Source organism: Lagenorhynchus albirostris, chromosome 13 (genome assembly GCF_949774975.1).
Source record: "Lagenorhynchus albirostris chromosome 13, mLagAlb1.1, whole genome shotgun sequence".
Taxonomy (NCBI): Eukaryota; Metazoa; Chordata; class Mammalia; order Artiodactyla; family Delphinidae; genus Lagenorhynchus; species Lagenorhynchus albirostris.
The window spans coordinates 70,674,881-70,693,207 of NC_083107.1; the positions used below are offsets into that span (position 1 = coordinate 70,674,881).

Sequence of the window (18,327 nt, forward strand, 5' to 3'; positions counted from 1 at the left end):
TTCTGCCTCCGAAATGCCTCGTCTGGAGAAGGGTAAAGCAAGTGCGCGGGGGTAAACAGAAGCGCCGTCGGAGGCTGCGCTTACAAGAAGACTCGCCACGGTCATCCCCATTTCGCAGTCCCGGCAAGCGAGACTCAGAGAGGTTACCGGGCTTGCCAAGGTCACCGCGCTCGCCGGGGCCGAGGGGCGCCCGCGCCGACTTCCGGCTCCCCCTCTCGGCGACGGGGAGCGCCCGCGGGCTCGGGGCGCCTCTCCCCACGCCGGGCCGGCGGCCGCGAGCCTCGCGCACCCTCCGCGGATGCTCGCCCCGTCCGCTCTTAACTAGGGCAACTGGGAAACGGGGCAGGGAAGTCGCTGCTGCAGCAGTTTCCATCCGCGGCGCAGCCCCCAGCTGGTGCCCGTGACAGCTGCGACCTCCGCCCCCTCCAGCCGCGCGAGGCCGAGGGAGAAGTCGGGGAAAGTGGGAGGGGGAACGGAGCGGAGAGAAAGGAGAGCGGCGGGCGGAGGGGCACCAGCTGCTCCCGCCCCCTAGGGCCTCGGCGGCCGCGCGGCTCGTGACAGCTGCACCCACCGGGAGGCTCGGCGCCCGCCGCCTGCCACTCACCTGCCGCCGCCGCCTCTGGGCCGCGCTGACGGGCGCCGCGCTCGCCCGCGACCGTGGCGGCGCCGCCGCGGCCTCCGCCGCTGCTCGGGCTGGGAGCCCGCCGCCGCCGCGGCTCTCCGGCCCCCTCCTCCGGAGCAGGAGTCCCCCCGCAGGGGGATGCAGAACGGACCGGGCGCAGGCTGCACTCGAGGGAGCAGCAGGGAACAGGGCAGTCGAGGCGCTCGAGGCCGCGGTTCAGCCGTCTGAGGGGAAGGCTCAGAGAATCGCCTCAGATTCCCGCTCGCCTGGCCTGAAAAACAGGCATTTCAGCCGCTCTCCGCGGCCGCCATGTTCTCCTCCTCCTCCTCCTCGGCTACCGCCGCCGCCGCCGCCGCCACCGCCCCCCGCTCGCGGCCCCGCCCCCTCCGCGCCCCGCCCCGCCCCGCCCCGCCGGCTCCCGGCCGCCCCGCCCACTTCCCGCCGTCCTGCCCTCTGCGCTGCCCCTGCGCCCTCCGGCCGGCCGGGTCGCCGCGATCCGGTGCCCGCGAACTCCGACGGCGCTCCGGGGGCAGCCAGTTCCCCGCCCGCCGGGCAGCGAAACGAGGAGTCGCTCCGCGCCCTCTGCCGGCCGCAGGCCCGAGGGAGGGCTGCCGCGGTCCCGCCCCGGCCCCCGTCCTAACGAAGTGTGGGAAAGGAGGCCCTAACTCTTCCCCTCCCCTCGGGGCGTTCCTATGACTGCTGCCGGGAAGCCGCCTCGAACCCCTGGGTGCTTTCAGCTAGGCCGCCCGGCCTGCAGCCTCCCGCTGGCTTGATCTGTCCGGGAAGGTGTGGAGCGGCGAGGGGCGCAGTAGACCCGGGTGGAGTGGGTTCTGGCCTGTCCCTCCGCTAATTTCTTGTATTACTTTGAGCGAGACACATCCGCAGCCCTTTTTTTATTCTGTAAAATTGGGAGTTGATTGCCTAGATGATTTCATAGGCTATTAGATAAGGGAAAAGAAAGATCATCTGCCCCCTTCGTTTTACAGATGAAAAGATCTGACTGACGCGTCTGGCTCTGCAGTTCCATGAATTACCCAAAATGTTTGTCATTGACAGAGCTTTCCCCTCAAGAGGGCCCACACCTTTCTTCTTTTCTACTCGGTTTTTAAATTTTATAATGGCAGTGCTACTTCCAAAAGTGGAGTGTTCCTTGTCATTAGAGGAATCAAACAGCGGTTGAACAGGCTTTCCGAGCCTTATCTGGAAAGCATCCCTCATTCCAAAGGCTGGCAATATAATACCTATCTCTCTCCCCGGGTTGTCCGAAGGATGAATGGGTCGCTGGCTGCGGAGGTGCTTTGTAAAGCAGACAGCTGTCCTTTCCTGCATTCTTATTCCCAGGTAGCTGTCTGCACCTACCTCAATCCTGTCCTACTGTTGTTGTCTCTCAGTGTTTTCTACTCGAGAGCAACCTGTAGAAATCTTTAAACCCTTCACAGTCCTCCTAACTGAAACCTGACCTTGCCTTGAAAACACCAACCTCCCTGGCACCTCTCTGATTCAGTGAGCAACTTCTTCCAGAGGCATGTACTCCATCCCGCCATCATTCACTGCCATACCCTAGATCAGGGGTCCCCAAACCCCGGGCTGTGGACCGGTACCGGTCGAGGCCTGTTAGGAACTGGGCCGCACAGCAGGAGGTGAGCAGCGGGCAAGCGAGCGAAGCTTCATCTGCCGCTCCCCATCGCCCACATTACCCCCTGAACCATCCCCCGCACCGTCTGTGGAAAAATTGTCTTCCACGAAACTGGTCCCTGGTGCCAAAAAGGTTCGGGACTGCTCATCATCCTATTCTGGACTGCTCATAAACCAACCTTTAGTCCACACCCCACATTCATCATATATTCGTTTATTCAGGGACTTCCCCGGTGGCGCAGTGGTTAGGAATCTGCCTGCCAATGCAGGGGACGTGGGTTCGTGCCCTGGTCCAGGAAGATCCCACATGCTGTGGAGCAACCAAGCCTGTGCATCACAACTACTGAGCCTCTGCTCTAGGGCCCGCGAGCCACAGCTACTGAAGCCCGCACGCCTAGAGCCCGTGCTCTGCAACAAGAGAAGCCACCACAATGAGAAGACTGCGCACCACAACGAAGAGTAGCCCCAGCTCACCACAACTAGAGAAAGCCTGTGCGGAACAATGAGGACTCAATGCAGCCAAAAATAAAAACAAACAAACAAACAAACCTCTTTACATATTCATTAATTTGATTTTTATTACTGGAGCCCTAGGTGCATTTCATTAGCTCTTGCCCTCAACTAGTTTAGCAGGACATCTAGCCACCTACAGAGTCCCCATCCCCAATAGTCACTGAAAATACCCAGAGCTATGTATCTCTCAATCGCCAGGTTAATCCCCTTCTGTAGAACATACCTCCCAATCTAGTCCAGTCCAGACTGTATGAAGAGGCCTACAAACATAACCATGTGTGCAGGTAACGCTGTCTCCTGTCGGGGCTACACGCTGGTCACTGCTGATTGCCAGGTCCAGTAGATACTTCAAACCCCCACCCCATTAGATGGCCTTCCTACAGCGCTTCATACTGTGAAGTCCTCCTTTTTGAAACTCTCCTCCCTTCCCCTGTCTTCTACATCATTCTCTTCTCTCTTTGCCTGTTTTCTGAACTTCCCTTCCCTAGCACTTTTCTTTGCTGTTCCTTTTCCACAGAACCATGTAACATTGGTATCCTCAAGGTTTAATTTTTTTTCCCACCTCTCTTCTCACTTAGATTGACTTGGTTTTGTTTCCACGGCTTCAACTGTTAATAACACCTGCATCTCCCTCTCCCAGCCCCCACCCCTACCCCACTCTGCAGCCCAGTGTCTTAATTAACTTTTAAACATCCTCAGGACAGGCAGTGCTGAGATTTTGTTGGATGATGAGTGGAACTTAAGGTATTATTTATCTTGCCATCCATGGACACTAAAGAAAGGACTTTTCTAGGGTGAGACTCCTTCATAAGTAAGGTCCTTTGACTTTCTTCTCTTTCCTCTACGTTTATAATCACTTGCCAAAACAGTTATAACCCACTTTTTTCTTCTTTTTTTATTGTGTTAAAATACAGATAAAATTTACCACCTTAACCATTATTAAATATGCAGTTCAGTGGATTAAATACATTCATACTGTTGGGCAGCCATCAGCACCATCCATCCCCATAACTCTTCTCATCTTGTAAAACTGAAAATCTTTACCTATTGAACACTAACTCCCCATTCTTCCCCTCCCTGGCGAGCACCATTCTATTTTGTCTCTATGATTTTGATTACTCTTAAGTACCTCAAATAAGTGAATCACACAGTATTTGTCTTTTTGTGACTGGCTTATTTCACTTAGCATAATGTCCTCAAAGTTCATCCATGTTGTAGCATATTGCAGAATTTCCTTTTTTAAAGCTGAATAACATTCCATCATATGTATGTACCACATTTCGCTTATCCACTCATCTGTCAATGGACACTTGGGTTGCTTCTACATTTTAGCTATTGTGAATAGTGCTGCTATGAACATATGTGTACAGAGATCTCTTTGAGACCCTGCTTTCAATTCTTTGGGGTATATACCCAGAAGTGGAATTGCTGGGTCATATGGTAATTCCATGTTTAACTTTTTGAGGAACCTCCATACTATTTTCCACAGCAGCTATACCATGTTACATTCCCACAACAATGCACAAGGGCTCCAATTTCACCACATCCTTGCCAACTCTAGTTGTTTTCTGGTTTTTTTATAGTAGCCATCCTAATGGGTATAAGGTGGTATTCCCTGGTAGCTTTGATTTGCATTTCCCTAATGACTAGTGATGTTGAGCATCTTTTCACGTGCTCATAACCCACATTTCTCTTTCCCAGTTGGTCTCTTGTCATTTCAACACCTCTCTGGCTCCATCTAAGTTTCCTAAACAGGCCCACTTCCTTAACTCCAACCAACCCCCTACCCCCCGAGCCATTAATACAGGGGCAAAAGATTTGTCATTTAGATTTGCTTCCTGAACCCCACACAGCCTCTTTGAAATCCATTTACTTTACCTATTTAAGCAAAAGTTCCTTTACTCCCAAAGTACAATGCCAGTCAACAAGTAGGACTGACCTCAATTAAATAAAACTGTTTTGAAGAGATTTTTTAAATGAAAATGTAAGACAACATTTAACTTTTATAGCCCAGACAGGTCTGGTTTTAGTCAGGTCCTATTGACCTCATACTTTAATATTAATCCTTTGGTGGAACAGAAGCATGATAGTTACATGACCAGGATCTATAATATACCTGTTGAATTTTCTCCAAAGCATAATAGATTCCTAGTTGTATAAAGCATCTGGCTAGTATACATGAACTCACTCCACTTGCTGAGACAAGAACTGATTTAACATTGACACTTTATTTCAAATAGTTTTTTTGTTTTGATTCATAAAATAACCAAACAATAAAGAAAAGTATAAAGAGGTAAAACAAACAAACTCTATTGAGCCAGAAAAAAAAAAAATGAGCACCTTTCCACATATTGACTAAGTGTATTTGCACATATAAATACAGTATGGTATTCTATTTTACATAATAGATACACTATACATGCTCATAAATAATCTGGTGTCTTTTACTATACAATATATTTTCATCATTAAAGTGGCTGAATAGTCTTGCCTTGTATGTCTCTTTAGCCATTTAATTAACCGATCCCTTACTGGGAAATGTTTACATTGTATTTATTTTCTTGTTTGTGTGTTTGTTTTCATAAATAATGCTGTGATTCTAATGCATGCCCCTGTGCAGGGTTTGAAAATTATTTTCTTACATTAAATTCATACAAGATTCATTACTGGCTCAAAGGGTACATGTTTAATTTTTTTTTTTTTTTACTATATATTTGCCAAATTGACATCCAGAAAAATTGTTCCAATCTATGGTCCTATCTACCTTGCATGAGCCTGCCACTTCCCCACAAAAAGGATTTTGTCAATTTTCCTTTGAATAGTCTTTTATTTCTACATTTGCATGAATTACGGACATTAAGAAAGCTAGGTTTAGAGTTAGGCAGACTGGGGTTTGAAATGGCTCTGCCACTGACTAGCGGTGTGACCCTGAACAAATCCCTTTAACACCTCCAAGCCTCAGTGTGCTCATCTGTAAAATAGGATGCTAGCAAAGGGTTATTGCAAAGATTGAATGAAATAATGTATGCAAAGCACTCAGTAGCGTTTAGTTCACTACTTAGGATCGCCCGTGAAAAAGTGAAAATTAGCTCAAACAAAGAAGGTAAAAATCTGACCGACCATTCATCAAGTTGGAAGAATAGGCACAGATAAAGCCAGCTGAACAGTTAACAGGATGCAGTGTCCCCTAAGGACATACTGCAGCTGTAAAATGTCATAATAGCCACCTTCTTCGAGTGACTTCTGCTCTCCTACTCACTGAGAAATCTTGTTCTCCACAATCATAAATATCAGAAACTGTGGTGTTCATAATTGTATCAATAAGAATGATGTATCTGTCTCTTGCCTAGAGAATCTAAGTCCTTTTTGACAGAAATGTGGCCTTGATTTGAAACCCAGGCGTAGAGTTTTAGATAAAGGGGTTTCTGGACAAACATTCTGCATCTATCTTAACTTTATTGTTTCCAAAGCAATAGTATCCTGGGTCCACCTTGCAGTTCAGATGGATTTTGACCCCTTTATAGACAGCCATGCTTTACTTTGAGCCTATATAAATGCTGTTTTATTTAAATTGCATATAAACTCTGTGAAAAGTTACCATCTCCTAGTGTGTGATATTAAGTACAATAGAAGTCGATATTACATAAACATAGGGTTTCATTTGGAGCATCTTAAAATTTTCTTTTTAACACTTTGAAAATATTATTTGTTAAATTAGCTGTTGTTAAACAAATTGAGTGGTTTTTGCCCTCAAATAATATTGATTTTTGAATTGTTTCTTGGAGTTTCTTTCAGTTTTGTTGGCAAAACTTTTTGCTCAGCAAGTTGATTTTTTAAAATTGAGGTATAATTGACATGTATCATTATATTAGTTTCAGGTGTACAACATAATAATTTGATATTTGTATACACTGCAAAATGATCACCACAATAAGTCTAGCTACCATCCATCACCATATAAAGTTACATATTTTTTTCTTCTGATGAGAACTTTTAAGATTTATTCTCTTAGCAACTTTCAAATATGCAATACAATATTATTGACTATATTCACCACACTGTACATTACATCCCCATGACTTATTTATTACTATACCTGAAATTTTGTACCTCTTGACCCCCTTCACCCATTTTGCCCACCCTTGAACCCCCATCCCCTCTGGCAGCCACCAATTTATTCTCTGTACCTGTGAGTTTGATTTTGTTTTGTTTTTTTTGTTTTTTAGATTCCACATATAAGTGAAATCATACAGTATTTGTCTTTTTCTGTCTGACGTTTCACTTACCATGATACCCTCAAGTCTATCCATGTTGTAACAAATGGCAAGATTTTTTTAATGACTGAGTAGTATTTCATTGTGTATATATATATGCCACTTCTTCTTTACCCAGATATCCATCAATGGACACTTGGGTGGCTTTTTTTTTAATTAATTAATTTATTTATTTATTTATTTTTGGCCGCACCCCATGGCTTGCGGGATCTTAATTCCCCGATCAGGTATTGAACCCAGGGCCACAGCAGTGAAAGCACTGAGTCCTAACCACTGGACCACCAGGGAACTCCCTAGGTTGTTTCCATATCTTGGCTATTGCAAATAATGCTGCAAAGAACACAGGGGTGCTTATATCTTTTCAAATTACTGTTTTCATTTTCTTCAAGTAAGTACTCAGAAATGGAATTACTGGATCATATGGTAGTTCTATTTTTAATTTTTTGAGGAACCCCCATACTGTTTCCATAGTAGCTGCACCAATTTACATTCCCACCAGCAGGACATGAGGGTTTCCTTTTCTCTACATCTTCTCCAACACTTATTTCTTGTCTTTTTGATGATAGCCATTCTAATAGGTGTGAGGTGATATCTCATTGTGGTTTTGATTTGCATTTCCCTGATGATTAGTGATGCTGAGCATCTTTTCATGTGCCTGTTGGACATCTCCATGTCTTCTTTGGAAAAGTATCTATTCAGATTCTCTAGCTTGTTTGTGTTTTTTGCTATTGAGTTGTCTGAGTTCTTTATATATTTTGGATATTCACCGCTTATTGGATATATGATTTGCAAATATTTTCTCCCATTAAGCAGGTTGCCTTTTCATTTGTTGATGCTTTCTTGTGCTGTGCAGAAGATCTTTATTTTGATGTAGTCCCATTTGTTTATGTTTGCCTTTGTTGCATTTGCTTTTGGATTCAGATCCAAAAAATCAACACCAATACCAATGCCAAGGGGTTTACTGGCTATGTTTTCTTCTAGGAGTTTTAAGGTTTCAGGTGTTACATTCAAGTCTTTAATCCACTTTGAGTTAATTTTTACGTATGGTGTAAGTTAGTGATCCAGTTTCATTCTTTTACATGTTACTGTCCAGTTTTCCCAACACCATTTATTGAAGAGACTGTCCTTTCCCCATTGTATATTTTTGCCCACTTTGCCATAAGTGAATTGGTCATATATGCATGTGTTTATTTCTGGGCTATTCTTTTCCACTGATCTATGTGTCTGTTTTTATGCCAATACCATACTCTTTTGATTACTATAGCTTTGTAATATGGTTTGAAATCAGGAAGCATGGTGCTACCAGTTTTGTTCTTCTTTCTGAAGATTACTTTGCCTGTTGCAGGTCTTTTGTTGTTCTATACAAATTTTACAATCCTTTGTTCTGCTTTTGTGAAAAATGCCATAGGAATTTTGATAGAGATTGCATGAAATCTGTAGATTGCTTTGGGTAGGATGGACATTTTAACAGTATTAATTCTTCCAATCCATAAGAATGGAATATTTTTCTATTTATTTGTGTCTTTTTCAATATCTTTCATCAATGCCTCATAGTTTTCAGTGTACAGGTCTTTCACCTCCTTAACTTATCCCTAGGTATTTGATTCTTTCTGATGCAATTGTAAACAAGATTGTTTTCTTAATTTCTCTTTCTGATAGTTCATTGTTAGTGTATAGAAATGCAACCAATTTTTGTATATTGATTTTGTACCCTGCAAATTTACTGAATTTGTTTATTAGTTTTTGGTGGAGTCTTTAGGGTTTTTGGTGGAGTCTTTAGGGTTTTTGGTGGAGTCTTTAGGGTTTTCTAGCTATGAAATCATGTCATCTGCAAATAGTGACAGTTTTACTTTTTACAATTGATTTTTTAAAGTCAAATAAATAACGTATTATGTCATAGTGTTCTATTATCAAATAACAGGATTTCTGATCTCTTTGCCAAGTCTTGTTGATTAGTTACTGTAACTTTATTCCTGTAAATTACACAGCAGTTAGTTTCTAAAATATTCTTAGGTCCTACGTCAGTTAATTCATTTGTCAGGGCTAACTACTTAGCAACACCATCTTGCTTCATGCTTACTAGTAAATTCTCCAGTGATATATGCAGCCCCAATGTGTCCAGACCCAATGGAAATGTAGGTGTGATCATGTTTAAAAAACAATGTTCCTTTCCTGAATGACCACTTCATACCTTTTAGTCTCAACAACTGTCCCGTTTCTCTTAAGGTGGGCATTATCCATGCATACTAATTGTAACTAAAAAGATGAAGGTACCATAAAATATCTTTGGTTTTTACATCTGAATTTTGGGGATTATATTTTCTATGATGAACATTTTAGTTATTTATCATTTTTCACTACTAAAAGCACACGGCAATGGGTGCTTTCTTTGCACCGTTCTGGGATGACAATATCCCAGACAAGCATTAATGATGTAAAATACAGGTATGACTCCTTCACGTATGTAGACTTCAGTCAGACTTGCTGTAACGCTGCTTCTTACTTTTGAAGTCTCAATGCCAATTTCAGTTGTATACGTAGGAGGACTGGATTGGTGGCGGCCTGTGTTGTGCTTCTAGAGATGCCAGATGTACTTTCACCCCCAAGCTTACCAGCGTGCCTGCAATTTTCAACAACAGAGATTCATTCCTTTGGGTTTGTAACTTGCTATTTCAGGATGATTCTTTCAACAAATTGTTTCTCCCTGATTATTATTATTGTAGAAAATCAAGAGCATACAGAGAAGTTGATAAATGAAGATAGAAATTACCTGTAGTTCACGACTCAGACTCCACTACTGTTAATATTTTGGTATTTCCTTCTTTTACTTTCATATAGGTAAAATTGAAAAGATGATCTTCCTTTTAGAAACTCTTTTGTCACGCATTAAAGTAGCTTTGGGCTTCCCTGGTGCCACAGTTCTTAAGAATCCGCCTGCCAATACAGGGGACACGAGTTCGAGCCCTGGTCTGGGAAGATCCCACCTGCTGCAGAGCAACTAAGCCCGTGAGCCACAACTACTGAGCCTACATTCTAGAGTCCGTGAGTCATAGCTACTGAACCTGCATGCCACAACTACTGAAGCCCGCTCGCCTAGAGCCCATGCTCTGCAACAAGAGAAGCCACTGCAATGAGAAGCCCATGCACCGCAACGAAGGGTAGCTCCCGCTTGCCACATCTAGAGAAAGCCCGTGTGCAGCAACGAAGACCCAACACAGCCAAAAATAAATAAATAAAATTTAAAAATAATAATAAAGTAGCTTTATAGTAAAAGAAATCTGATGATATAAATTCCAAGCACTTCTCTAAACTTACTTCTGGTTCCTTCATTCATTCAATAAACATTAACTAAGTGCCTACTACGAACAAAGTGTTGAGCTAGACACACAGATTAGTGATATACAACACACTATCAGTGTATAAAAATTCACATATTCTTACAAATCAGTAGTCAGACATGTAATCAGTGCATAAACTATTTTAGGTTCTAGTTTCCTTTTTCAGCATTATTTCTTATAGATGCCTCAAACTTCTTGGGTTTTAAGGGTTGTATAGTATTCAATTGTATTGATTTCACCATTCCCTATTATTCCAAATTTGGGGTCTTTTCTCCTCTCTCTCACTTTTGGAGTCCTTCCTTGGACCTAAGTCCTCAAAAGAGGTTGTTAAATCAAAGGGCATAATTGTTATTTGTTTGAGCACTCCTCTTTTAGAATTCAAATACAGGAGGAAGAGCAAATTATATGTGCCTTAGACTGCTCATGATTTCAGTGAAGCAGATGATTTTCTTCCCATTTTGGGGAGGTAAGGGCACTGGAATAGATAAGTATTGGGGAGGGAAGTCAGAGGCTACCGAAGATGAACTTCACCCTCTTTGTGATTCAGCCAGCCTTTCTGAGAGCAACAGGAATGGTTGCTAGGAGTCACACCTTTTCCACCATCATTAGGTCTTTAGGTTATAGATTCAACAGACTGCAAGTTCAATGAGGGTAGGGCCCTCCACATCCAGGATAAAACCAACACCCCTTGTTTTTCATTCAGTTTGGCTTTCAGAAGGAAAACCTACACTGCTGCTCTTTAAACACTGGTACAACCAATAGCTATTGATACACCAATTCATTCTCTCGTATCTCTGCGGACCAATGATGACTGTGAATTTTCCCATGAAGATGGGGCCTACCGGCTGCTGGTGCTGGGGACAGGACCTCTGCCAAGGCAGCTGATACATGGGTGAGAGCTCATGGTGGTACCCATTAGTGCCCTGAAGAAGACTCCCCAGTCAGGCCTACTGAGGGGATTCTTGCTGCAGAGGCCCCATAACTCATGTGGGGCTGGCCATCCCCTGGCCAAACCTTTCCTGCACTCCCACTCACCACTGAGCTGCAGACCACAGCAGATTCAAGTAGGCAGCTGTGGAATCTTCTGGGTGGCAACCTAGTGACAAAGTCCCACTCTTTCAGCTTGGTGGGGTGGCCAGATTTCTCTCTTCCTCCCGTCTTTCAGGGCTGCCCAAACTCCGCCACTTGTGCAGAGGAAAGGGTTAAGAAAGCAGAGAAGGGGATATTGCTAGCTATACTTCCTCAGTCCTGAAGGCAAGCTGGCAGCCCCTAAGTTTTCAAAGACAAGAATCATAAGTAGAGATTTCATGCAGAGATTCGTTCATGCAATCATTCAGTAAATATTTATTAAGAGCCCACTATATGCCGAGCATTATTCTAAGTATTGAGGATGCTGGGGAAGCAGTGTCTGTCCTCAAAAGCTTACATTGTGGGAGAAGCAGATAACAAATGAATAAACAAGTAAATAAACGAGGAGAGGTTTCATATAAGAAGAATATAAAAGTGCAAGCATCAGTGCTAAAATAATCCAATAATCCTGGACTTCTCTCAGAATTTCCCTCCAGTACCAAGCTGAATAAGATCTAAGAATATTCTTCAGTTCAATTTAACGAACTGAGTGCTACTTACTACACTGTCTGAGAAGCTATAAAGACTGAAAAGAGAGGCTTCCTGCCCTCAAGGCATCACCTTCTAATAGGGAAGTTTCATGTGTTCCGCTAACCCCGATAGTTGGTGCTTATACTGTATATCTTCTTTTGGGGAAGGGAAGTGTACATATCACCATTCATGGAGCTAGCATGTGTCAAACATGATATGCTTCAAACTCAGCAATCCTAGGTCCACAAGCTCAGAGCCTGCACAGAGCTTCTTGTTCCAAGAGTGTCTAGAGCTGTGATTCCAGGAAAGAGTTTGTTTTGCCCCTCTGCTCATCCCCATTGCCCAGCCTCATCACTGCCCTCCAGCCTCTCTTTGCACCCCCCCTCCCCAACTACCCCCTCTCCAAGAGCTGTCAGAGTTTGCTATCTCCTCACTTTCCTGTTGTCCCTGGGGTCAGGAGACACTGGGAGCACTCTTTCCCTTGACTCTTCCCTCATCTGATTTTCTACACCCCCAAACTCCTAAGACACGAAGAGATCTTGGCACCACTTACTCATATTACAGCTAAGGCCTGGAGAACCTAAGTGACTTGTCCAAACCGCTAGTTAGTTGCTTCTGGCAGGAGGCATTCTTGCTGGGATGAGTCTGAGGGAAGGCTTTCTGGGACAAGTTTCACAGATGTAAAGGATCTTGCTTGCCTGCTGCTTGCTGTTAGCATGAAAAGGAAGAAGGACACTCAGATGACCAAAAAGAGGCTACACGGAGAGCAATAAAATCACCTGGTCACCCAGAGAGGTGGGCGTGGATGCAGGATTACAAGTGGTAAAGAAGTGAGTGCGCACTGGGAGGTCAAGACTAACTCACTTGTGAAGTCTGTTGATGGAAAGAGAAAATGGCAGTCGAGAACTTAAATGAGGGACTTCCTTGGCAGTCCCGTGGTTGGGACTCCGCTTTTCCACTGCAGGGGACACGGCTTTGATCCCTGGCTGGGGAGCTAGGATCCCGCAAGCCGTGCGGTGAACCAAAAAGAAAAAAAAAATTTTTTTAATGAACGCAAGAGGATTATCATTTCAGTAGAAGGCAGATATGACACGTTGGTGGGCAGAGGGGAAGATCATTTATTAGAAGAGATTGAAGTGGCAAAAAAGAAAAATAACTGACCAAGAAACGTTTAACAGAAGTGAACAGGGATGAGATTAAAGCCATAAGTGGAGACATGACTTCTTGATTTATCCTGCCATTAAACTATCCATTTGACTCTAAACTCCATGAAGGGACTTCCCTGGTGGCGCAGTGGATAAGACTCCATGCTCCCAATGCAGGGAGCCCAGGTTCCATCCCTGGTCAGGGAACTAGATCCCACATGCATGCCGCAACTAAGAGTTCGCATGCTGCAACTAAGAGTTTGTATGCTGCAACTAAGGAGATGGCGAGCCGCAACTAAAGAGCCCACCTGCCACAACTAAGACCTGGCACAACCAAATAAATAAATAAATATTTTAAAAGTAAATGAATAAAATAAACTCCATGAAGACAAGGACCATATCAGGTTTTGTTCACCATCGTGTCCAGTACCTAACACAGAGTAGGAACTCTATATTTGTTGGAGGAATAAACAAATGAATGAATAATAAAGGTACCTCCCAATGCTGCACCTGTGTACTCAGTAGCAAAAGTTTAGATTCAAATAAAAAAAGAAAAAAAAAAAAAGAGGCAGGAAGGAGGTTGAAATATAACACAGATGCCTGCTTTGGCCTCTTTGGGCAATGTACTGGATGACATCCAGGAAAGCAAGACAAATTGTCAGTAGTCACTGCCGTATAGAGAAACTGACAGTTCTGGTGACTTCAGTGCTGATGTTAATTGGAACTGTACACTACAGCATAAAGTTATTTATCATCCTGAGCTCTGAATGCCAAGTGAAATTTATCATGTAAATCTTTGTATGACACTGAATAGAAGATTAGCTGGTGCCCCTGACAGAAATTTTACCAAAAAAGACAGAAAACTTACACATGCCCAGGGGTGATATTGAAAGTATTTAACAACTGATATGACACAGAAGCCAACAGACCAGCCCTTGGCAACCCATGGAGCTGCACCTGTGCACACTGACAATCAGGACTACATGTGACTGTTGCTTATATTGATGATGCTCAGAGAACAGTAGTGATTTTTTTTTTTTTTTTTTTTGGCAGTACGCGGGCCTCTCACTGTTGTGGCCCCTCCCGTTGCAGAGCACAGGCTCCGGACGCGCAGGCTCAGTGGCCATGGCTCACGGGCCCAGCCGCTCCGCGGCATGTGGGATCCTCCCGGACCGGGGCACGAACCCGCATCCCTCGCATCGGCAGGCGGACTCCCAACCACTGCGCCACCAAGGAAGCCCAGTAGTGCTGCTTTTAAAAGCCTGTTCTACTGGGTAGATGGGAGAGTGTTGCATGCTCTTAGAGCAACAGCTTCCCCACAAGTTCTTAGCCTGAGTCTTCTCTATCCAGTAGAGAAAAACTTTACTGTTTCTTCAACTTTGTCCTCCAGACTTTAGCAAACCCTGATCCCTGTACAAGGCCTGCCCTTAGCTAATCCATCTGCCAGTTACCTTCACTAGCCTGCAGTTACCCCCCATATCTGCCACCCACCCTAATCATGCACCTAACAGACCAAGATCTTGACAGGACTGAACCACAGAAAAGACTCCGAGAAAATTTTACAACATGGAGGACCAATGGTTGAAAACTAAATTTCAAGAAGTTGCACATTGATGATCGTACGAGAGATAAGATTATAATCCCCTGAGTTTCCCGTAGGTCATGTACAGACTCCACCTCTAGTTTTAAAAGATGGAAAACCAAATACGGAGGTGATACACTCTATTCATTGCTTAAGGAATTAAGTTCTTCTTTGTGTCTTAACATTGTATTTTTGTGCTGTAAAACCAAAGGAAGCATACCTGGTGGACTGCCTTTGGAAATCCAAGATTGCATTAGTCGACAACTCACAGGCAATTGCCACAACTGTTTAGCCTCCTATGGAAGGTGTAACTTATTCCACAGCATTATAATGAACCAATCGTTCAACAGGGCTATGGTCTGTTCAACAGGGTTATGGCCACCCCCAAGTCATATATTGAAATCCTAACCCCCAGTACCTCAGAATGTAACTGTATTTGGAGAAAGAGCCTTCAAAGGGATGATTAAGTTAAAATGAGGCTGTAAGTGTGGGTCCTAATCCAATCTGATTGACGTCCTTGTAAGAAGATGAAATTTGGACACACAAAGAGACACCAGGGATGTGCATGCACAGAGTTGAAAGACCATGTGAGGACACAATGAGAAGGTGGGCATCTACAAACCAAGGAAAGAGGCCTCAGAAGAAATCAAACCTGCCGATGCCTTGATCTTGGACTTCCAGCCTCCAGAACTGTGAGAAAATTAATTTCTGTTGTTTGAGCCACCCAGTCTGTGGTATTTTGTTATGGCAGGCCCTAGAAGACTAAGATAAACAGGTACTTATTGCAGGCCTAATGCACATGGGCTACAGTGACCAAAGAGTCAGTCCTTAGTAAATAAATGCTAAATATGAAATGAACGCCCTCTGCAAAATTACTGCGTTTGTCTTTAGACCAAGAATATCTCCTAGAATAAAGTAATAAGTTAATATCATGGTTTATATATCAAATTCCTGTGAGTTTGGTCAATGTGTATCACTTCTTTGCAGCATAATAATTCCTGAATGAACTAATAGAACTGAGTTTCTAAACCTTGCAGGTTCCAATGCTGTATCAATTCTTTGGTTGAAACTTATGAAAATAAACTCTTGCTACTGAGGCAAAAATTGATTGGGAGGATATAGGGCAGGTCAGAGAATAAAAAGATCTTTTGGATTTGTTGTCAGGAGGCCAGAACCAAAGCAGCTTCAAGGATCTGGGAATCAGGAACTGTGAACTCTCTTCCTATGACAACATATGAACATAGCTTTACCCCCTTCTGTGCCTGTATTTCTCAACTCGAAGTTCAGCTTCCTGGGATAAAAAATGTTACTGGCCAAGCAAAGATCAAACATCAATCTCTATGTTGGGGGTAGATGAGAGATTGTTGTAACTGACAACACATCAAAACCACATATTGAACATATTGGACAGTAGCAGCCCCCAAGGAAAAAATAACTGATGTCCACTCTGGATACTTTCACTTCAATATTCACCCTCAAAAGGGTGTGGACAGGTGATTGAATAATTTGCTACTTAAGTGCCCTTTCACCCCTGAGAAGTCTACACATCTGAATTAACATTTGTCATTCCAGAGACCAAATCCTACTGATAATGACAAGTTTGTGCACTGTGAAGCTTATCTATCCAGAAGGCTCTCGTTTCCTAGAATTTTCAACCCTTTTTTTTTTTTTTTTTGCTGTACGCGGGCCTCTCACTGTTGTGGCCTCTCCCGTTGTGGAGCACAGGCCCTGGACGCGCAGGCTCAGCGGCCATGGCTCACGGGCCCAGCCGCTCCGCAGCATGTGGGATCCTCCCGGAACGGGGCACGAACCCGTGTCCCCTGCATCGGCAGGTGGACTCTCAACCACTGCGCCACCAGGGAAGCCCTAGAATTTTCAATATATTTTCAGTATGTCTACATGATCTGGTAGATTTAAAAGTTTTTCAGTATAGTATAACATACAGACAGGAAAGTGCACGAATCATAATTGCTCAGCTCATAGAATTTTCACAAACAACTAGAACCCAGACTGTGAAATAGAATATAACCAGCATCCCAGAAAGTCTCACTCAAGCCTTCTTCCACCCAACAAAAGTAACCACCAAACTAAGTTCTATCATCTCCACCGGTGAGTTTTGCCTGGTTTTGAGCTTTATATAAATTGAATCATATATTATGTGCTTTTTTGTGTGGTTTTCTTTCATGCAATGTTACATTTTATGAGATTTATGCATCATGTTACAAATAGTAATGGTTTGTTCATTCTCCTTGCTGTACCGTATTTTATGAGTACATCACTGTTTATCCATTCTACTGTTTATGGACTTTTGTTTTCAGTTTTTAACTGTTACAACTAGGACTGCTATGAACATTCTTATACACGTCTTTTGTGAGTACTATACTCATTTCTATTGGGTATATATCAAGGAGTGGGAACTGCTAGTTCACAGAGTATGTATAAGTTTGTCTTTAATAAGTAGTTCAAACAGTTACCCACAGTGGTTGTACAGATTTACATTTCCAACAGCCGTGCGTAGAAATTCCAGTTGCTCCACATCCTTGGCATCACATGGATTGTTTGCCTTCTTTTTTTTTTTTTTTTTGCATTACGCGGGCCTGACTCCCAACCACTGTGCCAACCAGGGAAGCCCTGTTTGCCTTCTTAATTTTAACCATTCTAGTAGATGTGTAGGGCCTCAGTCTGGTGTTAATTTATACATCCCTGATGACTAATGAAGTTGATCTTTTCACGGGGTTTGTAGGCCATTTGGAATCCTCTTTAGTGAGGTGCCTGTTGAAATCTTTAGCTCCTTTTAAAAAATTCTGTTGTCTTTCTCTTACTGATCCATTGGGGTTCTTTATATATTCTGTACACAATTCCTCTTTTGGATACATGGATTACAAGTATCTTCCATTCTGTGCTTTTTTTCTACTCTCTGGTTTTTTTTTTATATAAATGTATTTATTTTTGGCTGCGTTGGGTCTTCCTTGCTGCACACGGGCTTTCTCTAGTTGCAGCTAGCGGGGCCAGTCTTCGTTGCGGCACGAGGGCTTCTCATCGTGGTGGCTTCTCTTGTTGTGGAGCACGGGCTCTAGGCACGCGGACTGCAGTAGTTGCGGCTCTCGGGCTCAGTAGTTGTGGCTCACAGGCTTCGTAGCTCCGCGGCATGTGGGATCTTCCTGGACCAGGGCTCAAACCCGTGTCCCTTGCATTGGCAGGCGGATTCTTAACCACTGAGCCACCAGGGGAGTCACTTTTTTTTTTTTACTCTCTTAATCATGTCATTTGATAAACATAAGTTCTTAATTTTAATGCTTTCCAATTTATTGACTTTTATGGATAGCACTTTTAGCATACTGTTTGAAAAATCTTTGACAGAGAAATTGTAGTAGTTGCAAAAAAAATAGTGTAGGTTCATAGAAAACTAAGAAAACTTTAAACAAAAAACATGGTTTTTATTAACTCCAGGGCAAAAATTGTACTAGAAACAAAACATAACCACAGTATTCCATTGGGTTCAACTGTGAAGATTTATTTATACAATCATCATGATATTATCACTGACTACTGATTTCTCCAGAAATCTCTGAAGGAGCCCAATAAGTAGCAAACCTCTTCCCAACCTGAGTTCTGAATA

General features: G+C 43.4%; 1 protein-coding gene across 5 annotated transcripts in view; it reads right to left on the minus strand.

Moving 5' to 3' along the window:
• Positions 1–945, minus strand: part of NCOA1 (nuclear receptor coactivator 1) — a 262,035-nt gene extending 261,090 nt beyond the window's left edge. For all 5 annotated transcript variants that reach the window (XM_060168750.1, XM_060168748.1, XM_060168749.1 and 2 more), the window contains exon 1: positions 605–945. The gene's annotated coding sequence lies outside the window, so the exon portion shown is untranslated. The remainder of the gene's footprint in view (positions 1–604) is intronic.
• Positions 946–18,327: the final 17,382 nt, after the last annotated feature.